Here is a 26523-nt window from a genome sequence, read left to right as displayed (position 1 = left end):
TCACCTACCATCGAAACCTTCAAAAAGAGCCTGAAGACCCACCTCTTCCGACAAGCCTATAACCTGCAGTAACCACCGATCGACCAAACCGCTGCACGACCAGCTCTACCCTCGCCTACTGTATTATCACCCATCCCTTGAAGATTGTGAGCCCTCGCGGGCAGGGTCCTCTCTCCTCCTGTACCAGTTATGACTTGTATTGTTTAAGATTATTGTACTTGTTTTTATGTATACCCCCCTCACATGTAAAGCGCCATGGAATAAATGGCGCTATAACAATAAATAATAATAATAATAATAATAATAATAATCTTGCTGCAGATGGTGTCACTGTGCATCGGTCAACAATGCAGCGCACTTTGCACAAGGAGAAGCTGTATGGGAGAGTGATGCGAAAGAAGCCGTTTCTGCAAGCACACCACAAACAGAGTCGCCTGAGGTATGCAAAAGCACATTGGGACAAGCCAGTTACATTTTGGAAGAAGGTCCTGTGAACTGATGAAACAAAGATTGAGTTGTTTGGTCATACAAAAAGGCGTTATGCATGCGCTGTATTGTTGACCGATGCACAGTGACACCATCTGCAGCAAGATGATGCTGCAGGTCTTTGGAGGTGGTCTGTGGATTGTCCTTGACTGTTCTCACCATTCTTCTTCTCTGCCTTTCTGATATTTTTCTTGGCCTGCCACTTATGGGCTTAACAAGAACTGTACCTGTGTTCTTCCATTTCCTTACTATGTTCCTCACAGTGGAAACTGACTGGTTAAATCTCAGAGACAACTTTTTGTATCCTTCCCCTGAAAAGCTATGATGAATAATCTTTGTTTTCAGATCATTTGAGAGTTGTTTTGAGGAGCCCATGATGCCACTCTTCATAGGAGAATCAAATAGGAGAACTACTTGCAAGTGGCCACCTTAAATACCTTTTCTCATGATTTGATACACCTGGCTATGAAGTTCAAAGCTCAATGAGGTTACAAAACCAATTTAGTGCTTCAGGAAGTCAGTAAAAAGTAGTTAGGAGTGTTCAAATCAAGAAAATGATAAGGGTGCCCATACTTTTGCACCGGTCAAATTTTGTTTAAATGCAGATTGCACATTTTCTGTTAGTACAATAAACCTCATTTGAATCCAGAAATATAACTGAGTCCATCAGTTATTAGATATATGAAACTGAAATACCTGTTGCAAAAACCAAAATTGTTATAAAGAAAAAAGGTTAATATTAATAGGGGTGCCCAAACTTTTACATATGACTGTAGCTTCGAAGACCTCCCCTAATATATTGTAAAGTTCATCCCCTGTTCTACGTTGCCCTATATGTATAGAAATAATCAACTTAAAAAGCTGGATAACAGGTCATAGATTGAATTACTTCTCTTGTACTGTCTATTATAATCTAGAGGTGCATTCAGAGCTGAAGTCTCCCAGCATGCCTTCTCCTTTGTATTTTGAGAAGTGTTTCCCCTTACACCAGACACTGTATAGTTTTATAAAAATGTATTTTTCTAAATCAATAAAAGGTGCAATTTAACACTAAATAATTGCTGATAAAAAGTTGCTTAAAGTGAATCTGGCAGCAAATTTTCACACCCGAAAAATATATATTTTTTTTTAATTTTATTATTTACGTTTGAACTGATATGCAAATGAGGCTGAAGGACTACGGTAGATCTGAAACCTCTGTCAGTCCAGCTCTATTCCCCGCTGAGCGAGGACTAGAGCTGGAGTGACAGAGGCTTCAGATCTACCACAGCTTTTCAGCCTCACTCACATATTAATTCAAATGCTGATTTCTAAGTAAAGGAGAAACAGACCGGCCATGTAAAAGTACTGCTGGACTTGTTTTTGAAAGAGCTACATGTGCATATAAAGAGTTGGGTGGGGTGAATTCCTTCTGACAGATTATATTTTAAAGGTAAACTATACCAAAATCCCTGTCTTTCGGGAAAAAAAAAAAAATTAATATGTCAGCCATGCCACAAACCTGTTTCTCTATGTGACGTTTCTTACAGACTGGTTCATCCTCATTGTCCCCTCCGGCTCCGATGAACTGGAATTCTTCTAACTCCAAGGCCTTTGCTTTGGCATTCTCAATCACATGCTTTGGGAAGTTAGCCAGCTCCGCCACATGTATCCCAAAGCTCTGGTCACAAACACCTGAATAATAAAAAAATGACAGATTACAAAAGGCGAAAAAGATGGTGCTCCAATATATCATCACTACTCCATTCTCTGTTCCATCTTCTTTCATATAGCATAGTGAGAAAGTAAACGACAACAGCAACCACCATATGCAATGCGCTTGTCTGAAACAAAGGGACTCAATGGGTGGTGGAAAAAAAGAAATGGCAGCTTAGCTTTTCTATACGTTAACATCTAAATTACTCTTTACAAGTCATTAGCGTGCAACAAATACAATTTCAAAAATTGATTTTGCAGCATCTGGGGGGAAAAAAAAAAAAAGGTAACCTCCACTGATCCAGCTGTTCCTGGTGTTGTGGATGTGATCGGTTTTAGAACATAACACAAATCTGTCATCTGTATAGTGTCTGCAGAGGGGTACTGTGCATAGGACCATATGCAAATGATCGCAGTATCCCGCAGCGGCACCTATATGGTTGATGGACTGTGGGGTTTTGATCACATCTGGTCACGGGAAGTCAGAGACAAATAGTTTGATAAAATTAAATGAACATCTCCCATCATGGTATAACCCCTTATCAGTGACACTTTAGGAACATCTGTCCAGTTGGTAAGCAGAAGTGATTGTGAGTCAATGTCACCGACTTTGGTACAAATGAGAGTGACACCAGGAGCACAGAAGAGGCAAAAATAAAACAGCCCTCAAAACAAGATTTTTTTTTTTTTTTTACCGCTGTTGGCCACAAAAATCATTTTCCACTCTCCTTCCTGACTCTTCTGTAGTTTTGTGTGTTGCTAGGGTCTTTGTCACTACTGGCAGAATGAGGAGGTACCTGCTGCCCTTTCTGGTTGCACAGGTAGTCCCCCACCACCTCCTTCAAGACGGCAAGAATGTTTGCTGCGTCCTATTACAATCTCAACTACAAGAAGCAGATACACGATGAGAGACAAAAGGGTTATAGAAGGGCATCAGCATCGGTATCTGCTCCTTTGTGCGAGGAGGATCAGTAGGAGCCCAGCCTACAAAATGATCTCCAGTGACTACTGGTGTGCAGGTTTCTAACCAAACTGGTCACAAACCAATTCAAAGAGGATGACAAGAGGGCCTGATTTTCTGTAGTGGAACCTATCACAGCCAAGCACAGCGCAGTTTCATTTGGCATTTTCCAAAACACTCCTGTTGACAGATGAGAGGTTGACACTGAGCACAAATGACAGACGTGAAGGAGTCTGGAGATGCCGTGGCAATCATTATGCTAGCTGCCTCATCATCCAGCAAGGTCAGATGGACAGGGATGGTCTCCATATCCATAGAGTATCCTCCATGTGATAATCAATGGTACACCGACTCCTATAGAAGATCTTCAGATCTAATGTAAGACCTTATGCTGGTGGGTTCCTCTTGGCACAGGATAATGACTGGCCTCATGTGGTCTGAGGATGAAAAAGACATTGATGCCATTGTCTGGCCAGTGGCCACCACATTCCTCAGATCTGAATCTAATTGGGAACCTCTGGGAAATTATGCATTTATTTTTATTTTACTCATTTAAATAGCACCATTAATTCCACAGCGCTTTACACACATTATTGGAACTGTCCCCGATAAGGCTCACAATCTACATTCCCTATCACTATGTCTTTGGAGTGTGGGATGAAACCAGAAAAGCCGGAGGAAACCAACGCAAACACGGGGAGAACATACAAACGCCTTGCAGATGTTGTCCTTCGTGGGATTTGAACCCAGGACCCCAGCATTGCAAGCCTGCAGTGCTAACCACTGAGCCACCCTATATATCAGTGCATCCAAAACCACTAAGCACGCAATGACTGTCCAGATCACCAATGCAACCAGGGCTGTGGAGTCGAAGTCGTGGAGTCGGAGCCGGTATAAAATGGACCGACTCCGACTCCTAAAATATATAATAAATTGGGTACAGTAGTGCAATGCAGAATGTGCAGAATATTTTTTCATAGGAATTTGGGAAAGTTATGAAATGTCCTATAAATGGCTGTTCTATTCCTGATCTAAGGCTACATTCACACAAGAACAGGTTCTTGCTATTGTAACGGACAATGCTTCTAACATGATAAGTACAATTAAACTGATGAGAGTAATGAACAACAGCTAGAAGAAAATTTAGGATTCAGTATGTTTGAGATGGAAGGCCACAGTGCTGTTCATCTAACTGAGGAACAAACAGATATTACAACAGAAGAACAGCAAAATTAAACTTTAGAAATAGATGATCTTGTTGAAGGTGCTTCAAAACACTTTCCTATTCATCACATACGCTGTGTTGTGCACACGCTGCAGCTGGCAATAAGAGATAAGGCCCCGTTACACGTATCAATGTCCCAGCGATCCCACCAATGATCCGGCGTGGATGGGATCGCTGGGACATCATTAGCTGATCGCTGGTAAGCAGTCACAGACAGCCCCTCCAGCGATCAGGACCAGTGAGCAAGCTTGTTTCCAATGTAAACAGCGGGTATCTAAGAGCCGCGTGGGGCTCTTAGCGCTGTTTAACTTGGAAACCAGCGTCGCTGATCGCTGGTCTCTCGCTGCCACACGCAGCGATGCGCGCTGGCCAGCAGGAGACCAACGATCAAAAAACGGCCCAGGACGTTCGAGCGCGATCAGCGATACCCGGCAGGGGGGCCGGTCGCTGATCCATGTTACACACAGCGATATCTCTGTGGCGTCACAAAATCAGCGATCTCGCTGGCGACATCGCTGGTTGTGACGGGGCCTATAGTCTGCAAGAGGGACATGCTGGAAATCTGATTGGAAAAGTGAGGAAATTGGTTATTGCCGCCAGAACCCCTAAAATTGATTCCATCTTGAAGAGACGTGCTGGGAAAGGGGCTATTGTTGATCAAGCCACTCGGTGGGGCACCACTTATTTAATGATTGAGCGATTGCTTGAACTACAACCGCTTCTTATAGATATGACGAACCCTCAGGTAACCCTAAATGAAGGTCAATGGATACAGGTGGCTGAATTAAAGGAATTGCTTAATCACCTATTTACCGTGACTAAAAAATTACAAACTGAGAATTTAACTCCTGGCATTTTCCTAAGGGAGTGGAAGAACTTGCTATTTTGCCTGTCCCAAAGAGGAGGTTTAATCGCAGATGGCATTTCTGCTTCAATGAAACGGAGAGAGACACAGCTATTGGAAAATAAAATTTTTCTGGCAGCTGTTTATGTGGATCCAAGTCATCGTATATTGCTTGATGATCAACAGCTTACTAAAGGAAAAGAAGCTATGACTGAGGTAGCAGTTGGGATGAGTGGCCTACAGGAGGACTGCCAGGCGCAAGAGGACTTGGGTCCTGACAGTGCTACTGCTGCCATATCTTCATCCTCATCAGATGAGGAGTTTGACTTTGACAAGTATTTGGATGACATGGAGCAGGCAAAGCGTTGCCGCAAGGAAAAAGATTTCACTCCGTCTGCTATAGCAAGCAGATTGACCAGATTTCAGCAAAATGTTTCACTTGCTCTCAAAGAAATAGAAAAATTCAACCGTTCATCCAAACTGACTGTGCATGAGGCAATTCCTTTATACTTGGAAATTGTTAGAGATGTTGCCCATGTGGTTACGGCTTTACCGCCAACCCAAGTTACTGTAGGGAGGTTGTTCTCTGGCCTTAAAATTATTAGGTCAGATTTGAGGTCATCTATGAAGGAGGATCTGATGGAGGCAATTCTATTTCTTACAACAAATTCATAGACTGCACAAATGTTATTTGGTATGTTTTTGTTGAAAACTGTCTTTTGCCACTTACATAGTTTATTACATAGAGGGCAACGATTCAACGGTGACCCGTCTTTGTCAAGCTATTTTTTTTCCTTTTGTCATTTTGGCTGTTTGGACACTGCTGAATAGGTTTTGCACCTGCTGTATTATTTTGGTAGTGCTGCCCTTTTTTCTTGATTTATTTCTTGATTTATATATACCGTATTTTTTGGACTTTAAGACGCACCGGACCATAAAACGCACCCCAATTTTCAGAAGGAAAATAGGAAAAAAAATAATGTGTCAAATGGGGGTCCGTCTTGCAGTCCGAATTCAGCTTACCTGGGAAGGGATCCGGCACAGGTGGAGGAGTAGTCACAGGGGTCATTCAGTGGTCCAGGCTCGTGCGGTGGCGGCTCTGTGCTGGGGCAGCTGCACTGGGGCAGGGGAAGCTGTGCTGGGGCAGCTGTCCTGAGGCTGGGGCAGCTGTGCTGGGGCAGCTATCCTGAGGCTGGGGCAGCTGTGCTGGGGCAGCTATCCTGAGGCTGGGGTAGCTTTGCTGGGGCAGCTGTCCTGAGGCTGGGGCAGGTGGGCCCGCTGCCACCACTGCACCGCAGAGCCCCGCCCGCTGCCACCACAGCACAGCAGAGCCCCGGAGGTGAGTATATTGCGACCACAAGACGCACCCCCTACTTTCCCCTGAAATTTTTTGGGAAAAAAGTGCGTCTTATGGTCCGAAAAATACGGTATATATATATATATATATATATATATATATATATATATATACACACATATACACACTAACTATATATATATATATATATATATATATATATATATAAATGTTTATATATTCGATATTACATAGTGTATTACATATTTACAATTTATTAAAGTTTTTTGTGTTCTAAAGTTGTATTCCAATAAATATATATTATGTTCTATCTAAATATCTTGATTATTGTACCATAAAAATGATTAAATGTCTGATGTTCACATTGTACTACAATAAATTTTTCACTTAAATATAAGCAATATATGTTGGGAGTCGGTGTCGTGGAGTCGGTGTAAGGGAAATTGAGGACTCGGAGTCGCAGGTTTAGCTTACGGACTCCACAGCCCTGAATGCAACTAATCCGTATTCAGGAAATGTTTTGTCAGGACACTACTTGCTGTCTTATCAGAAGCATGCCCAGTTGTTGTCAGGTACATAGGACACACACATTAGTGAATCACACTATAAGTTGTCGTGATAAAATTAGTAGGTAATTGGATTTGCCTGTGATTGCAATCTTTTTCCTTCATCTTGCGGCCAGTCTGGTTGAGTCGGCCGATGCATCTGCCAAGAAGGCCGCCGCCTCCCCAATTACTGGGAGTGAGGTCAGAATGGAGACCCTGGACATATTACTGCCCAGCCAGTCTTCCAATATATTCAGGCAGACCATGAGGGACCTCATTGTACAGGTTGCCACGATGGCTGGTCTCAGCACCCCTGCCGATGACTCCCAAGTTGCTATAAGAATGGAGTCAACCTTTCTATCAAGAATCTTTCAATAATCCTGAGTCCTCAAAGGGAAGGGATGAACTTTTTGAGACCTTGGATACGGCAACATCCAATTTGGGAGCTTTATTCCAGGACGAGGCGGAAGGGGTACTTCCTTTTAAAGGAGGATGGCAGGGGTCCTATCCAGCTTCTCCCATTCCTTACTAATGAGACTCAGCAATTTCTCACTCAGAGGAAAAGCTCTGTTTCTTGTCTCCAAGGTGCCAAACATGACATCTTAGATTGATTTTTGGGCCTTCTGGTCAACCAGTCTCATTGTGGACCTTACACAGTCTTAACTAAATTTTCCACCTTTTCCAGAGGGAAGCAATAACCCGAGCCGCTTTCTGACGAGGATGAATCCGAAGTATCTCTCAGAATCTCACAGAACCCCCTCATCTGATGCCATCAACAATGAGGGAGACACTTCAGCCCTATCCCTTCTTGATATTTCCCCTGAGAGGGACTGGGACTTTAAGGAGTTCTCCACCTCAGCTCTGATGAGAGTTCTTAAGGTGGAAGAGAAGTCAGGGGTCTCATTAGCAACCGTGTCATTGATACAGGCCTGGCATAATCTTTTGGCCCATGTGCTAGCCAGATCCTGCCCGCACAGAGCGCAGGCTCTGTGCTTCGATTTCCCTGTACATTTCCTTGGGGGCTTCTACCAGAAAGGCCAGACAGAGAAGGAGAGAGATTTGCATTATTAAAATGGCATTTGCATAGCTCACTCACCACTCAGATGAAATTGAAGGGTACTGGAACAGGAGCCGGATATCGTCTGAAAGGTCTCCTTTAGGGACCACGGAATCTTCTATCCTGGTAGAGCTGCGCTAACTTGTCCTAGAATCTTTGGACCTGCGTGCCCCGCTGGAGCATCTGGAACTTCCATCCTGGTGAGGCTGGCATCGGGGGTCACTGCTGCTGTGGCTGCAGACTCTACTGCTGTGCCTCCATTGCTACGCTGGTGCCCCTGCCTGGCCGGCGAGCTACCCTTAAGTACTGTGCCTGTAGGGGATCTGCCGGCCGGCGTCTCCTGCAGCTTCCTGCATTTTGCCCCCAGAAGTGTTGCGGGCGAAAGGTCCCAGTCGCGTCATCAGAGCGTGACTTGCAGTTTCCGGCCGCACTGTGACAAAGGGCTGCCAGCTAACCATGTGGTGATGGCGCCACAGACTCACACACAACCAACGGCCCAGACCCCATCGGGCCCCCCCGCAGCGCTTCCAGTACCTCTGGCGCCAGCAAAAGCAGAGACGGTGCCCTGCCTCAACCGACCGGCCCAGGTCTGGGGACTCGCTCTTCTTCTTTCTACTGCAATGCTGCCACCGCCATGCAGGTGAAGGGTCCACCATCAAGGATAGGAAACCACTGATGCGGAGAGGAGCCTCCCTTTTTATCTTGAAGGTTTCCTGTACTTAAAGGGCGGATCCCCCTCTCTCATTGATGCTGTCATGAGTGACAGGAAAAGATCTGTTTTAAAATAATCGAGTACATGAAAATTATTTGACTCCTCTAATTAGTGAGAAATCAAAACAGAATTATTAGGCCGGGATCACACATGTGAGAAACTGGGAAGTGTGTCGCATCTTAATACCCGGCACTGCTGCCAGAACTAGGGAGCGGAGTGTGCAGCTGCATGTATTTCTATGCAGCCGCACACTCCGCTCCCTAGTGCCAGAGGCAGTGGCGGGTATTAAGATGCGAGACTCGTCCCAGTTTCTCGCATGTGATCCCGGCCTTAGGGGAGGGCAACTGTGAATGTTTGGCAATTTTATTACCATCCAAGATTTGCTTACATATATAAATGTATAGAGCAGTAAATGCAGATGGGGCACCAGTATTACCGGTTGAAAATATTTGCATGAGGACTAAAAAACATAAAATTACCAGTGAGAAGAGCAATCGATTACTTCTGTTGGTATTAAGACACAGTCTTTTAGAGCTAAATAAAACTTTTAAAGCAAGATGCTTTCTCTTGACTGCCAATTATTTATTCTCTTGGCTCCGTGGTTACTTCTCTATAGAGGATAACTCATTTTAAGCAGATTACCCTCGAGATGCCCTTAAAAAGGAGCTAAATGTACAGTAGCCCATACTTGGTAATCCATAAACACAGATGTTATGTTTGATTAATGTGCATAATATATAGTCTCAGGTCCTGATTGTTTATAGAAGCCCAAACAACATTTTTCTTTAATAAAATGTCCTAATTACTTTTGTAATGATGTGTAAATGCATTGCTAAACTTACCGATTGCAGTCTTCTCCAGTTTCCAGCAAGGTTCAGGTCCCACACGAGCGTTCCTCTTCTGTGTCAGCTAACTCAGGGACCGTTGTGCATGGCAAAGCTACATGTTTCATTGTAAGCCTATGGAGCCTCATAACAAGGAGGATCCATAGATTTCCAAAGAGAAAGTGTCTTCCGGCTCACGCACAAACCCACAGTGCAAGCCGCTTAGTTTGTTTCCAGGTCACGAGGTTAAGAGCACCAGAGCGACACTGAAAACTGGGAAAGACGGCGATCGTTAAATATATTCAAGCACTTGTGTAATTTACATAGGTTACAAGAACAGTTTAAAATTTTGTTGAGACTTCTTTAAAGGACAGGTACCTGACTTGTTTATAGTGAACCCTTCAGCTGATTCATGCTGCTCGATTCACAGTGCAAAATGAATCTGAAACTGGTTGCGTTATTGTAGCCATGTGTTCTAAACTGGAATGCTGTGGCGTTTCAGAGAAAACATACTTTGAAAAGTTAGCTGGGTACCTGCCTCCAACTGAAAACCCAAGATATCTGGTCTCCACCCCACTCCCTTAGACTGACAGGTCTCTCCTCATGCATGTACATAAGGTGATAGCGGAGCAGGGAGAAGCCACTGGGTGTGCATCTTCACTGACTGCAACACACGAGACATGCACATCTTCACTGACAGCTGCACATGAGACACGCACATTTTTAATCTCATGTGCATGTTCACCGACAGTGGCAGACTAGAGGTGCACATCTTCACTAACAGTGGCAGATGAAAGGTTCACATCACCAGAAAACAGCAGATGAGAGGTGCCCATCTTCACTAACAGTGACACATGAGAGGTGCACAGCACCTTGAACTTTGGCACATGTCAGAGTCCTATTCTCCAGGTAGATACAGGTCTTATTGGTGGTACCCGCATCTAAGGGCATACCCTGTGGCTACATCAAAAATGTCTCAAATCATCTCCCTTAAGTCTGGAAAACCCCTCTGAGGAAATACATTTGACATTACTGTTTGTTTTGGTAGACACCTCATTTTGAAGAAGTGTTTGCTATGAGAAGCCAGCCTTGAGTAGTCAGCCAGCATTTCACTTACTGCTCCAACAAACACTTGCATATTAAACTAGCAGCATTTTCTTGACATATCGGAAACAGATTACAGATAACAGCTGTGGCGAAGAAAGGGGACAAATATGTTCCAATCATCTGACAACGATATGCACAACGTACTGAACAGAAGGCAACACATCTTCCCTTCCTTCGCTTTTGATGGGAGAAGTTTATGGCAAGTTTTAGAGAAAAAAAAAGTGCTTTTCTGCTGTGCAAAAAAATAAATCTGGAGTTCAAGCCCCTATATTTTGTGCGGCAGCAAGTGTATGCTGTAGGGACCCAAAGTACAGTAGTGTGCAAGTCGAGACTAGCATCTTTGCAAGAGAAATTGACATGCTGTGGTTTTGAAAGATGTGCCGCATGTCAGTGTCCGTAGGTGACGAGCACCCGACTATGCATGCATAATGGACATCCACTATGCTGTAACATCCGGCCCTTACAGGAAATAAGCAGAATAAAAAGCCTAACAATCAGAGAAGCTTATGCACTGTACAGTCTATACATCACACATACAGCACAAGCAATCCATATTTTTAATTAAATTCTGCTTCACCAGTGTTAGATGCTTCGCCCGACCTAAAGTGGAAAAAAATGCTTATGTGGCACACCGTGACTCATTCTTATAACTACTACATCTATCACAGGGTTAAAGACAAGAATGTGGAGTCAGCTTATATTCCTATAAGGGGTCTAAGCGCATTTCTGTGAATCATACATTAATCAGTTCAATTGAGAAATGTGACAGCTCAATAACACATGATGACATTGATTTAAATGGGGATTCGTGTTTCAGCAAATACATTTTTTGAATAATTTGAAGTTATACAATTTACAAATACACTTCTTTTTTAATAGGGAATCTGTCAACACACAATGACTGGTCAAACCAAGCACAGGCTCTTTGTGCACCCATGGTGTAGCCAAACAGATCAATGCTCCTTCCCAGCAATCTCAGCCATCCTCTGAGTCTTGTAAAGCCTGAGCCATCAATATAAAAAAAAAAAAAAAAAAAGGATGGTGGTGATAGATTGAAAAAAAGTAGGCAGGGAGGCAAGCCAAACTGCTTTGGCCATGCCGAAGGTGCATCGAGTGCCTATGCTTTGTTTGAATAGACATTTTGTACTGACAGAATCCCCTTAAGATCTTTCTGTAGTCATAGACACTGAAATTTTTGTTCTTCCTGTGGGTTTTTACGTCTCCTGGTCATGGAACAAACACATGGCTTGTAACAAGTCAGAACTCTCTAAAAGAGTGCAAGGGTCATTAAGGATCAGCAAGCTCAGCACTTCAGATGTGAAACGGTGACACCCAATATTCCAGCCATAGGTTGTCAGGCGGCTGCCCCTACATGTTGGGAGATGACAAAAAGGCTGTTGATCTCTCGTGTATGGAGTCCTTCTGTATAGGCGTTATCTTTCTTAGAAACCATATGAAGAAAAAGGTCGCACTCGACAGGATGAAATATAGCTCCTTTATTGACACGTAGTTACATGTCAGGTCAGAGTAGAGTGGCAAGAGTGTTCACAAGCTGACAACGGCCGTTTCGCGCTGCTCTAGCGCTTCCACGGGCCAGTGGAAGTGCTAGAGCAGCGCGAAACGGCCGTTGTCAGCTTGTGAACACTCTTGCCACTCTACTCTGACCTGACATGTAACTACGTGTCAATAAAGGAGCTATATTTCATCCTGTCGAGTGCGACCTTTTTATTCATATGGTTTCAATTATTTGATCACTGCGAGGTCAAGCACCCAGGAGCATTGGATGAAAGGTTGCTGCCAGACGCATACCATCAGCTGATATATGGTAATAGCGGTGCCGTCCGCGACTTCTATTTTTTAACTCATTGTGTTATCTTTCATAGTCATGCTTTGCTGATAATAAGGTGACTATACAGAAGTTATCTCTACAGATATAAGAACAAAATTAAGCTTAGTAGTCAGGGGCAAAAAATATTAAGATTGCTATCATAACCAGCAAAGGCTAGGCTGACAGCTGCAGGCTATTAATAGGCTAGGAAGGGGCCATGGGTATTGGTCTCCTCTCAGACTAAGAACATCAGCCCTCGGCCGCCCCAGAAATGACACATCCTTTAGATGCACCAATTCTGGCACTTAGTCTCGCTGTTCCCACTTGTCCTGGGTGCAGCAGAAAGTGGGATAATAATAATGGGGTTAAAGTCAGCTCTTTATTGTCAGCTGACATCAAGCCCAGGGGTTAGTAATGGAGAGGGGTCTATAACACTTCCCCATTACTAAACCCACAGTAAAATATAATAAAGACAAACATAGAATATTGTTTATTTTAACGAAACTCACAAGGCCCTTTATTTGAAATTAATGCTTCCTGACACTTTTTTCCCATTACTGTAAAAATAAAAAAATAATAAACCACCATATTATTCCTCAACTGTCTGCAGATAATCCTTATGTGATGCTGTCCAACAAAGGACTCCAACTCTGCTATAGTGGGGGAAATTAAGTATATGATCCTTTGCTGATTTTGTAAGTTTGCCCACCGACAAAGACATGAACAGTCTATAATTTTAAGGGCAGGTTAAGTTTAACATTGAGAGATCGAATATCAAAAATAAAATCCAGAAAATCACATTGTATAAATTATATAAATTTATTTGCATTTTGCAGTGAGAAATAAGTATTTGATCCTCCAACAACCATTAAGAGTTCTGGCTCCTACAGACCAGTTAGACGCCCCTAATCAACTCATTACCTGCATTAAAGACAGCTGTCTTACATAGTCACCTTTATAAAAGGCTCATGTCCATAGAATCAATTAGTCAGACTCTAACCTCTACAACATGGGCAAGACCAAAGAGCTTTATAAGGATGTCAGGGACAAGCTAATAGAGCTGCACAAAGCTGGAATGGGCTACAAAACCATAAGTAAGACGCTGGGTGAGGAGACAACTGTTGGTTCAATAGTAAGAAAATGGAAGAAATACAAAATGACTGTAAATCGACATCGATCTGGGGCACCATGCAAAATCTCACCTTGTGGGGTATCCTTGATCATGAGGAAGGTGAGAGATCAGCCTAAAACTACACGGGGGAACTTTTTTTTAATTATCTCAATGCAGCTGGGACCACAGTCGCCAAAAAAAACATTGGTAACACATTACGCCGTAAAGGTTTAAAATCCTGCAGTGCCCGCAAGGTCTCCTTCTTCAAGAAGGCACATGTGCAGGCCCGTCTGAAGTTTGCCAATGAACACCTGGATGATTCTGTGAGTGATTGGGAGAAAGTGCCGTGGTCAGAGGAGATAAAAATTAGGTCTTTGGCATTAAACTAGCTGTGCTTGGAGGAAGAGAAGTGCTGCCTATGACCCAAAGAACACCGTCCCCACTGTTAATCATGGAGGTGGAAGCATTATGCTTTAGGGATGTTTCTCTTCTAAGGGCACAGGACAACTTCTCCGCATCAATGGGAGAATGGATGGAGCCATGTACTGTAAAATCCTGAGTGACAACCTCCTTCCCTCTGCCAGGACATTTAGGTTGTGTGCTCACACAAGCGTTTTTGAAGCGTTTTTCAGGGTCAAACCACTTCAAAAACGCTTAAAATAAGCATCCCATTCATTTTAATGGATTTAGGCCTTTTTGTGCCAATGGATGCGTTTTTTTCCGCATAGGAAACGCTTAGCGGTTAAAAACGCAGCATGCTCATTAATTTTGCAGAAAAGTCTGCGTTTTTAGCTATTTCCTATGAGTCCAGAAGACGCGCGGACAAAAACGCATCAAAAACACGTGTTTTTTGAGCAAAAAACGCGCAGAAATAAAACGCACGTTTTCTGGGAAGGAGTCCGTTTCTGAAGCAGAAATTTTCTGCATACGTGGGCACATAGCCTAAAAATGGGTCATGGCTGAGTCTTCCAGCAAGACAATGACCCAAAACATACAGCCAAGGTAACAAAGGAGTGGCTCAAAAAGAAGCACATTAAGGTCATGGGGTGGCCTAGCCAGTCTCCAGACGTTAATCCCATAGAAAACTTATGAAAGGAGTTGACGCTCCGAGCTGCCAAGCGACCGCATCAAAATCTTAATGATTTAGAGATGATCTGCAAAGAGGAGTGGACCAAAATTCCTTCTGACATGTGTGCAAACCTCATCAACTACAGAGAACGTCTGACTGCTGTGCTTGCCAACAAGGGTTTTACCACCAAGTATTAAGTCTTGTTTGCAAGAGGGATCAAATACTTATTTCTCACTGCAAAATGCAAATAAATGTATACAATGTGAGTTTCTGGTTTTTATTTTTGATATTCTATCTCTCAATATTAAAATTAACCTACCCTTAAAATTATAGACTGTTCATGTCTTTTGTCAGTGGGCAAACTTACAAAATCAGCAAGGGATCAAATACTTATTTCCCCCACTGTACTTTCATGTGTTTTATGGAGAGGTGGCTTAATGCGACCACTTAGCAAGCCAGCTGGAGCATTCACAGACAGGAGTGCGATTACGTTCCTGCAGTGTCTAGCGCTGATGTGAGTCAATAGATTTCCCTCAGCTGGTTATTAAAAATTAGGGAGACCTAAAAAAATATAAAAAACTTTTTTTCATTGAGCATTTCTCCCAGATGGGGATGGATCCACTCCGTGCACCGAGATTATGGAAAGGAGGACTGGGCAGGCTGAACCAGGTGAGCTGAAGATCTATCCTACATTGTTTGATATTGTTACTGTCTAAAATAAATAGGTATTAGACCTACCGGTAATGATGTTTCCAGGAGTCCATCCTGACAGCACCATGGAGGACAGGAAAAGCACACGAGAGGTTAAAAGGTCATGTCCCACCCCCTTTCCCTCAGTGATTTAACAAGTACCACAAGGTGGATGATGCTAGTAACAGTTTAATGAAACAATCATATTTACAGCATATGACATATCGTAATATAACGTAGTATAACATAACAGGGAGGGAACTACCTGTGCTGTCAGGATGGACTCCTGGAAACATCATTACCGGTAGGTCTAATACCTATTTTCCAGGACGTCCACCTGACAGCACCATGGAGAGTACCAAAGCACCTCCTCAGGGTGGGATTACCGCCTGGAGAACTTTCCTCCCAAATGCGGTCTGTTGACCAGATAACACATCAAGCTTGTAGTGCTTGCAGAATGTATTAAGGTTGGCCCAGGTTGCTGCTCTACAGATTTGATCAACCAAAGCCCCCGCCTGTTCCGCCCATGAGGCCGATACCGCCCTCATAGAGTGGGCCTTTATGGAATCTGGCGGGCAGGCGCCTTCGGCTTGGTAGGCGTCAGAGATTACTGAGGTAATCCAGCGCGCGATGGACGCCTTAGAGGCCTTTTTCCCTTTATTTTTACCCCCAAAAAAGATGAACAGGTTTGGGTCGATGCGCCAGCTATTGGTGGCCTCTAGATAGTCTAGAACAGCACGCCTCACGTCCAGCGAGTGAAGACGCTGTTCCTTTTTATTACGGGGATTGTCACAGAACGATGGTAACACTACCTCTTGGTTTAGATTCTTTGCGGAGGCTACCTTTGGGGTAAATGCCGGATCTAACCTTAGGATTATACGGTCATCTCTTATCTGAAGATATGGGTCCTTAGTGGACAGGGCCTGGATCTCCCCTATTCTTTTGGCCGTGGTAATGGCTACTAGAAAGGCCGTTTTACGAGTGAGAGCAGGGATGGTTATTTTCTCGCTGAGGGCGTAGGGTTCTGTACAGAGGAACCTGAGTACCAGGCCCAGGTCCCAGGGCGGGGTGAGCTGCCTAATCGTGGGGCGCAGGCGCTGCGTGGCTCTTATAAATCTGATTACCCAGGGATGTGAAGCTAGCTGGTAGTCGAAGAAGGCGCTCAAGGCTGAAATCTGGACTTTCAGAGTGCTGGGCTTAAGGCCTTTATTAAAACCTGCCTGCAGGAAACTTAGTATACTAGGGAGGTCGGGGGTGCCCGCCCCGAGATCGGACCTCCCACCTTCCAGACAGAATCTTTTCCATATCTTTTGGTAGATTGCGGATGTCACCGGCTTTCTACTGGCCTGTAGGGTGGATATGACCTGATCCGACAATCCCTTTGCCTTCAGGATGTCCCTCTCAGGATCCAAGCCGATAGGTGGAGTCTTGCTGGGTTTGGGTGGTAGATCGGGCCCTGGTGGATGATGTCCTTCCGCAGGGGTAGCTCGACTGGGTTTCCTACTGCCATGGCTCCTAGAAGGGGAAACCAGCTTCTCTTTGGCCAGTATGGAACGATCAGCATCACTCTTGCGTGGTCCTCGCGTATCTTCCTGAGCACTGCCGGTATGAGAGCTAGTGGTGGGAATGCATAAGCGAGGGATTCTCCCCAAGTCTGGCTCAGGGCATCTACGCCTTCCGGGTGGTCAGTCGGATTCAGGGAATAGAATCTGGGGACCTTCGAGTTCTTTCGGCTTGCGAAAAGATCTATACTGGGGGTCCCCCAACGCTGACAGAGATGGTCGAAGATCTCTTCGTTCAGTTCCCTCTGTCGGATGGATCCGTTGTCTGCTCAAGTAGTCTGCTACTTCGTTCTGAGAGCCTTCTAGGTGTACTGCGGTCACAGATCGGACTGTTTGCTCCGCCCACGCAAATATCCTTCCCGCTAGGGCTTGTAGTGGTTGATGTCTGGGTTCTCCCTGGTGCTTCAGGAATGCCACTGTCGTCACATTGTCGGATAGTATGCGGACGTGACGATTCTTTAGTACCGACTGGTTTCTCAGCAACGCTTCCCAGACCGCGAAGAGCTCTCTGAAGTTGGAGGATCTGGACCTGATGTCTACTAGCCATCTCCCCTGGAAGATCTTCCCTTTTATGTGGGCTCCCCAACCCCACGCGCTGGCGTCTGTGGTGACTACCACATATGGAGAGGTTGTCCAAAGTACGACCGTCTGAAGGTTTCTGGACTGTGTCCACCACCGAAGGGACTCCCTTACTCGTTCTGGCAGCCTTAGGGGTCTGTCTAGCGATGCCTGACTTCTGTCCCACCTCGCGAGGATCTCATTCTGTAATGATCTCGAGTGGAATTGGGCCCATCGGACACACTGAATGCAGGCCGTCATGAGGCCCAAGACCTCCATTGCCTCTCTTATGGAGCATTGACGCCTCAACAGGTCTCTGGTTCTGGCCTGAATGGTCCTCTGCTTCTGCTCGGGTAGCCAAGATATTCTGTTGGCTGAGTCTAGAAGGACTCCAAGAAATACTTTTCTGGTCTCTGGTCTGAGGTCCGACTTCTGCCAATTGATCACCCAGCCAAGGAACTCCATTACGGTAATTGCTCGGTTTGTGTCGCGAATGAGCTCTTCTTTGGATCTTGCCACCAGTAGGAAGTCGTCCAGATATGGAATGATCACGATACCCTGATCTCTCAGGTAGGCCACCACTTCTAACACCAGCTTTGTAAAGATTCTGGGAGCTGAGGCCAACCCAAATGGAAGACACTGGAACTGGAAGTGGCAGGTCCGGGCCGGTAAACTGACCGCGAACCTTAGTAGCCTCTGGGATGAGGGATGGATAGGGACCTGGTAGTAAGCCTTTTTAGGTCTAGGGTACACATGACGGCGTCCCTGTCTATTAGGAGGATTGCGGATCGGATCGATTCCATCCGGAATCTCTTGTACCTGACCCAGGCATTTAGCGGTTTCAGGTTTATGATGGTACGAGCCTCGCCCGATTGCTTTGTGATCGAAAACAGGGAAGAGTAGTGCCCTCTTCCTCTTTCTGTCGGGGGAACTGGTACTATGACCTTTGAGTCTACCATGTCCTGTAGATCCGTCCATATTGCGGAGTCCTCCAGGACAACAGTGGGGGCAATATATCTCTCGGGGGGGAGGAGAATAAAGCTCTATGGTGTAGCCTTCCGCGATGGTTCTGAGGACCCATTGATTGTGGGTGACTCGGGACCAGTTTGCTGCGAAGTGGCGAAGCCTTCCCCCAATACCTATGGCGTCATTTCCTCCTCGATCTCGATGTGAATGGGTGACCCTTGTTCCTCCCACCTTGGCTGAAGGAGCTCCTATAGGAGCTTCTATTGGACCTTGCCCGACCCCTGAATTCGGTCTGTCTCCTAGAAAAGGAGCCTCTCCGAAAGGGCTGGGGCCGCCTGGGTTTTTCCTCTGGGAAACCCTTATTTTTATCGGACACCAGCTCTAGAATGTTATCTAAGGCTGGCCCGAATACTCTCAGGCCCGAGAAAGGGATGGAGCATAGCTTAGTTTTAGAAGCATTGTCCCCCAACCAGGATTTAAGCCAGACTGCTCTTCGGGCCGCATTAGAGAGGGAGCTGTTTCTGGCTGCAAACCTTACTGATTCGGCCGACGTATCCGATAGGAACGCCGTGGCCGATTTCATGAGAGGAAGAGACGCTAGGATCTCTGATCTAGGGGTCCTGTTGGTTAGGCCTTCCTCCAACTGCCCCATGCACAAAAACATAGACCTGGCCACCGAGGTGGCTGCTATGTTGGCTCTAATAAGAGCCGCTGACGTCTCCCATGCTCTCTTTAACAAGACGTCCGCTTTCCTATCCATCGGGTCTCGGAGACCTGATGAGTCTTCGAATGGGATGGCCGTTTTTTTTGGTAACTTTGGCGACTGGGACATCTATTTTAGGGACCTCTTCCCATGCCCGGGTTTCCTCGGGATCATAAGGCAGTCTATTTTTAAAGTCTCGGGAGAGTATCAACCGACGCTCTGCCTCCTTCCACTCCTCCTGGACCATCGCTTTGATGTGTTCACTTACAGGGAACACTACCTGTTTCCTGGCCACTAGTCCTCCAAACATTAAGTCCTGTCTGGACTGTGGTTTAGGGACTTCTTCTATTTGCATAGTGTTCCTGACTGCCTGGACCACCTCGTCCGTGTCCTCCAGTCTGAACAGGTACTTCCTGCTCTGATCCTGTCTATCCCCCAGGATCTCGCCTTCTTCCTCCTGATCTGAGTCCTGGAAGTCAGACTCCTCACTAGGGCTTGCTTCCGACTCTGGGTCTGCCTCCCACCTTGGACGTTTGCGACTCGGCCCTGGGCTGGGGGACTGACGACGAGCGCAGCTGGCTGTAGAGGCCCGGACTTCCTCCCTTATCAGCGATCTCATTTCGGCAAGGAGGGATGGCTGTTCCTCGCCTATGACCCTTGAGGTACAGGGTCCGCATAGGGTCTTGTTATAGGTGTCTGGCAGCTTTACCCTGCATACGGGGCATCGGACTGATTTGGAGGTGGCTTTGGCCGGGTCCTTCACCCCCGAGGGGGATTCTGCCGGGGTTCCCTTCTCCTAATAATACAGAAGGGGCTCTACTTAGATCTGGGTCGTGGGGATGGATGGGGGAGGGTGGTCTGCGCTATGCGCACTTACCCCTCCACCTGCTGGAGCATTTCCTTCCATCCTGGCGCGGTTCTGTAGAGCGCTGTGGACCTGCGACGCTGTGGGCTCTGAGGCGCGCGCTGTGCAGTAGCGCACTCTGTGGACCTCCGTAGCACTCTCAGCAGCGCGCGCTGAGATTCGAGGCCGGCGTGTGACGTCACCGGATGTGACGCGCGACCTCTCGCGATAGGCCGCCTCTCCATTTCCTGCCGGGCTGACCCGCGCGCGGCCCGTTGGAGCCGTCGCTCCTCTCCCGGCGCCGATATCCTGTCGGTGTCCCCCTGGCCTGTCGCCGCGGGGAGCCGACCTCCGCCTGCTGCGGCGGTCTGCTGCGCCTCCTGCCACGGGGCCCCCGCCGTCGCCCGATATGGCGGACTGCTGGAGGCCTCTCTCCTGCCTCCCAGGGCCGACCCGCCATCCTTTCGTCGGTGCCCGTTCAGCCAGCCGCCTACGGGGAACCGACCAACGCCTGTATGGCGGTCCGTCCTGGAGCCGAGAGCCTCCCATAGGGAGGAACGGCTCCCTCCAGGAGCGTCGTCCTGCTCCTGGCCTTTGGGGCAGAGGGACTCCCCCTCGGAGAGTTTCGGCCCCGGGACCTCTTGACAGGGGAAGGCTTGGACTGGCCGTACGATCCCCTGAGCCCCTCCGGTAAGTCTCTCGTGTGTCCCTCCATGCAGGGACAGGAAAAACACTGAGGGAAAGGGGGTGGGACATGACCTTTTAACCTCTCGTGTGCTTTTCCTGTCCCTGTAAGGAGGAGGAGGACGTCCTCCATGGTGCTGTCAGGTGGACGTCCTGGAAAAGTACGGTATATAAAATATGTCTTCTATTATATTGTAACAGTTCATGCTGGGAATTTACTGTACTCGGCTGATGAAATGTCAGGTTTCCTATGAGATGGGTGAGTAAAAATGGTCCGTGTGCCGTGCGGGTTTTTTTTTTCTCGCCCATTGCCTTGCATTGGCCACTCTTGTCCGATATATGAGGCCTCTTGCAGCATGCTGCTTTTCTTTTTTTCTCAGACTGATCTGAGCTAAGAAAAAAATCGTAGATAAGTAGGGAATCATAGAATAACATTAGTCAGGGTGCAATCTGATTTTTTTTTTTTTTTTTTTTTTATTGGATTGCACTCATCCATTTTAAAAGCAGAGGAGTAGCAGTGCTTTTTAGCTTCTGGTCTTCTTGCTCTCCCTGGAAACATGCAGCAGCCAGAAAAGTCTTGTGGGCCGAACAGTAATCCAACAGAGAGCTAATGTGTAGTATCTAGATCTGTACTGGTGAATGGAGCGACACAACTTACATGACTTAACAATGCATATGAAGGCGTTTTCGACCATACATCCAAATTGACACTAAAGCTACACATGCTTTCATGTTGTGGTTATTGGTGTTTATTTTTTATCATCCCTTCACCAACTTGTATGGTGAGGTGGACATTCCTCCTACCACTGACTTTGAATACACCCTGGCCCATACGTACTGGGTCATTTTTCTGCACCTGGGAATTTCATTTGAAATAATCAAACATAACATTAACATCTGGCTGCATGAAGAATAATGCTTAAATAAAATCACCATTAATAATGGGTCTGCAAATACTGACACCCTAAGACAAGTGTGACCTTTTGTTTTGTTTTTTTCCAGCATATCGGTAATACACATTGCCAGCAGTTTTTTTCTTTTTTCAATTACAGATCCGAGCAGGACGGCCATAAAAAAGAAATAAAAAATCACTGTTGATATAATCAAGAAGTGGGGCTGCAACCGACAAGTCTATGTCAACAAGAGCAGTTTACCCTCCTGTAGATACTCGAGGGTTACTACATGGGTTCAGGTCTGCGAAAGATAAACTGTCAGAGCTGCATAAACGCTGAGGAGTACGTGTAATAAAATAGACTTTTCATAGAAAAATGCCTGAATTTGACTGCAGATATATGTGTCATTTTAAGAAAACTTTAAAAAGAATGCTCGTTGCCATTTACTAGATTCCTTTACTTGCAGGCCGCACACTTGCTATCTAATGAAGTACTGTGATTACAGCAGAATCTGCAATGTTTAAAGCTGGCTGCATTAAAGTTTAATGTGAACATTTCATATTGGGAAACACCATTTACCAATAGATTTAGGGTTAATCTGCAGGTAAATAGCGTTACAAATCACGCCTGCCTAACTGGAAGCATGACTACAGAGAGAAAATTAATTTATATCCTCCCTGAAGCCGCTTGCTTTTGACAAGCAAGCTCCGCGCGCACACTGGGAGTGATTACAGACACTGCTCAGAGGAAAGTGATTAGTGGCTGTAAACCATGGGCTACAGGGAGGATTTAAGTTAATGGTCTCCAGTAAGGCAGGCCAGCAGGCATGAATTTTAACAATATTTACCTGCAGATTAAACCTATATCTGCAGGTAATAAATTCCTAACATGACAGGGGTTCTTTAAGGCCTCTTTCACACATCCGTTTTGCGCCGTCAGGCGAGATCCGGCTTTTTTTTTTTTGTAAAACCAGATCCGGCAAAATGCAATGCCGGATCCGGTTTTTCCCCCACTGACTTGTATTAGCGCGGGATCGCGCCGGATGGCATTGCGGTTCGTCTGTTTTTTGCCGGATCCGGCTACTTGTCTCATTCCGGCGTCTGGAAAAAACGGCTACTGTAACTTTTTTTGTCTTCGGCGAAAAAGCCGAAAGCGCCGATCCGACGCTTCCGGCTTTTTGCCACAATGAAAGTCTATGGGCGCCGGAACGCGCCGGATCCAGAAAAAGACGGATCCAGCCACCGGATCCGTTTTTTTAAGTCTGCGCATGCTCAGATCCAATTGGCCAGCTCCCAGGAAACAGATATAACCTGCTAGACGGATCCGGCAGAAAAACGGATCCGTTTCTACAGTTGTCCAAAATTTACGCCGGTTCCGTTTTTTCTAAAAATAGCCGGATCCTGCCTGACGGCAAAAAACTGATGTGTGAAAGTAGCCTAAGAGGAAGATGAGCAGAGGAATGCACTTACACGGTGGAGGGAAGAGAGGAAAGGTCTGTCTATAACACAAACTGCTGCCCTTTAAAGCTAAGTCTTGTTAAAAGTACCCTGCACTTTTGTTTAGAAATACTCTTCAAATATTGCATTGGGATACTTATGCCATCAGCTGGCCACACTTAAGTCTGTTATCAATAACACTTCACAACTGCAATGTATGGAAAGATTTCATGATCATTCAGATGCATCAAAACACCTGCATGCAAATATATTGCTGTAACTCTGGTCAATAGTTATGCGATGATGGTTGTAGTTTAATTTTCTATGTTTCGCCTACAATCAGGCCTCCCCTCAGGAGTTGCCGGGCTCTGTCAGAGAGGACTTCATGATGCAGATGCGAAAATAAATTTCATAGGCTAATTTACACAGGCATACCAAAGTGCCTGTAATCTGTAATAGATCGCTCATAAGCTGCCATTGTCCTTGACAGGGCAAGTCCAGTTTATACAGGATGATGCACCGCCGAGAATGATATTTTGTACTGCACAAATGAGCATTTCACCCTTTGAACAAGGGATCTGATCACTCATAGGGTGAGGGGCAGCCTGTTCTGAAGAATGCTCGTACACAATCTTTCAGCATAAATGCACCCTTCACTAATACATCTGACATGCCTCCTCTACATCACATAAAGAACAAGCCACGTCTTTTGTCAGCACTTCAAGACCTGCTTCAAGTAGGTTCAGACGATTAGATTATTGAATGGAATCAGACAGCAGGTGTTTGTTATATTATCTGAGAGCAACATGAAGTGAGGGCAAAGACACGAATTACAGCAATGTGTCACTTACTAGGCTGTGTGTTGTTTCAGTAAATCAGTGTTTGTCATGTAGTGATTAGCGACTGTGGGCATCAACCTGATCCCTCGAACTAGTGCCGCCCTAGGTTATCCCTGTCCCCCGAATTACCAGGAAGGTGGAGATGCCGAGGTCACGAACCCGCACTATGCTCCTATCTCCTAACCCTTATCTGTTCTCTCCCCCACCCAGGGAGGTGTGAGACTGAAGTGTGTAAGATTATACTAACCAGATTGACAGGGGTAGACAGACTGGGATTAAGAAAAAATAAAACTACAACCATAGAAATACACTCACAAAACAACAGAGTGGGAAACGAGGGAAATAGGAAGGTGAAACCAAAAGGAAGGAGGTGGATAAACCAATACCACACAAAAATCTCCTGAACAACGCTCCAACCGCCTAATCCAAACAATGAACTTCTCCTTCAACACCAAACCAGGAAGATGGAGCTATCACTGGCAACGCCCAAGTGCTAGCAGCAAGCATATACAGTGGGGCAAAAAAGTATTTAGTCAGTCAGCAATAGTGCAAGTTCCACCACTTAAAAAGATGAGAGGCGTCTGAAATTTACATCATAGGTAGACCTCAACTATGGGAGACAAACTGAGAAAAAAAAAATCCAGAAAATCACATTGTCTGTTTTTTTTTTTCATTTTATTTGCATATTATGGTGGAAAATAAGTATTTGGTCAGAAACAAGCAAACAAGATTTCTGGCTCTCACAGACCTGTAACTTCTTCTTTAAGAGTCTCCTCTTTCCTCCACTCATTACCTGTAGTAATGGCACCTGTTTAAACTTGTTATCAGTATAAAAAGACACCTGTGCACACCCTCAAACAGTCTGACTCCAAACTCCACTATGGTGAAGACCAAAGAGCTGTCAAAGGACACCAGAAACAAAATTGTAGCCCTGCACGAGGCTGGGAAGACTGAATCTGCAATAGCCAACCAGCTTGGAGTGAAGAAATCAACTGTGGGAGCAATAATTAGAAAATGGAAGACATACAAGACCACTGATAATCTCCCTCGATCTGGTGCTCCACGCAAAATCCCACCCCGTGGGCTCAGAATGATCACAAGAACGGTGAGCAAAAATCCCAGAACCACGCGGGGGGACCTAGTGAATGAACTGCAGAGAGCTGGGACCAATGTAACAAGGCCTACCATAAGTAACACACTATGCCACCATGGACTCAGATCCTGCAGTGCCAGACGTGTCCCACTGCTTAAGCCTGTACATGTCCGGGCCCGTCTGAAGTTTGCTAGAGAGCATTTGGATGATCCAGAGGAGTTTTGGGAGAATGTCCTATGGTCTGATGAAACCAAACTGGAACTGTTTGGTAGAAACACAACTTGTCGTGTTTGGAGGAAAAAGAATACTGAGTTGCACCCATCAAACACCATACCTACTGTAAAGCATGGTGGTGGAAACATCATGCTTTGGGGCTGTTTCTCTGCAAAGGGGCCAGGACGACTGATCCGGGTACATGAAAGAATGAATGGGGCCATGTATCGTGAGATTTTGAGTGCAAACCTCCTTCCATCAGCAAGGGCATTGAAGATGAAACGTGGCTGGGTCTTTCAACATGACAATGATCCAAAGCACACCGCCAGGGCAACGAAGGAGTGGCTTCGTAAGAAGCATTTCAAGGTCCTGGAGTGGCCTAGCCAGTCTCCAGATCTCAACCCTATAGAAAACCTTTGGAGGGAGTTGAAAGTCCGTGTTGCCAAGCGAAAAGCCAAAAACATCACTGCTCTAGAGGAAATCTGCATGGAGGAATGGGCCAACATACCAACAACAGTGTGTGGCAACCTTGTGAATACTTACAGAAAAGGTTTGACCTCTGTCATTGCCAACAAAGGATATATCACAAAGTATTGAGATGAAATTTTGTTTCTGACCAAATACTTATTTTCCACCATAATATGCAAATAAAATGAAAAAAAAAACAGACAATGTGATTTTCTGGATTTTTTTTTCTCAGTTTGTCTCCCATAGTTGAGGTCTACCTATGATGTAAATTACAGACACCTCACATCTTTTTAAGTGGTGGAACTTGCACTATTGCTGACTGACTAAATACTTTTTTGCCCCACTGTATACCAGAGGGGAGTGGCCAACACAGAACAGCTGAGATAATTCAGAATGGAGAGCTCCAGGAGATCAACTGAACTGATTAACCCTTGCAATGACAGAGCAAGAAAAATCTGCACTGCTTAATAGAATGGTGAAGCAGTTCTAATTAGTGCAGGAGGTTGTGTAACCAGATGCCAAGATCCTCCCTCTGGTCCTTCTCTGTTGCAGTATCCCCTTGACATGTGCCATGCAATCCTCCATATTCATGAGCTTTGTATAACCCTGCCCCCACCACAGATTTGCTGATTTCTCCATACGCAGTGTACAGACAAAGCTGTCAATCAGTGGTGTGGGCGGGATCGCTAGATAGCTAATACTAGAGGAGGGATAGCTAATACTAGAGAAGAGAGAGAGAGGATTCAAAAAGATATAAATAAACTGGAGAAGTGGGCAGCAACTAACAGAATG

The 26523-nt window shown here is 45.5% G+C and overlaps 1 protein-coding gene across 2 annotated transcripts in view; it reads right to left on the bottom strand.

Annotated features, from left to right (window-relative positions):
* Window positions 1–26523, bottom strand: part of MSH2 (mutS homolog 2) — a 194231-nt gene that overhangs the window by 2978 nt on the left and 164730 nt on the right. For both annotated transcript variants that reach the window (XM_073554007.1, XM_073554008.1), the window contains one exon: window positions 1988–2160. The gene's annotated coding sequence lies outside the window, so the exon portion shown is untranslated. The remainder of the gene's footprint in view (window positions 1–1987; window positions 2161–26523) is intronic.

The sequence above is a fragment of the Dendrobates tinctorius genome, unplaced genomic scaffold, assembly GCF_039654945.1.
Source record: "Dendrobates tinctorius isolate UK_male_01 unplaced genomic scaffold, ASM3965494v1 ptg000205l, whole genome shotgun sequence".
NCBI lineage: Eukaryota > Metazoa > Chordata > Amphibia > Anura > Dendrobatidae > Dendrobates > Dendrobates tinctorius.
The sequence above is the reverse complement of the archived record's forward strand: the minus strand, read 5'-3'. Positions and strand labels throughout refer to the sequence as shown.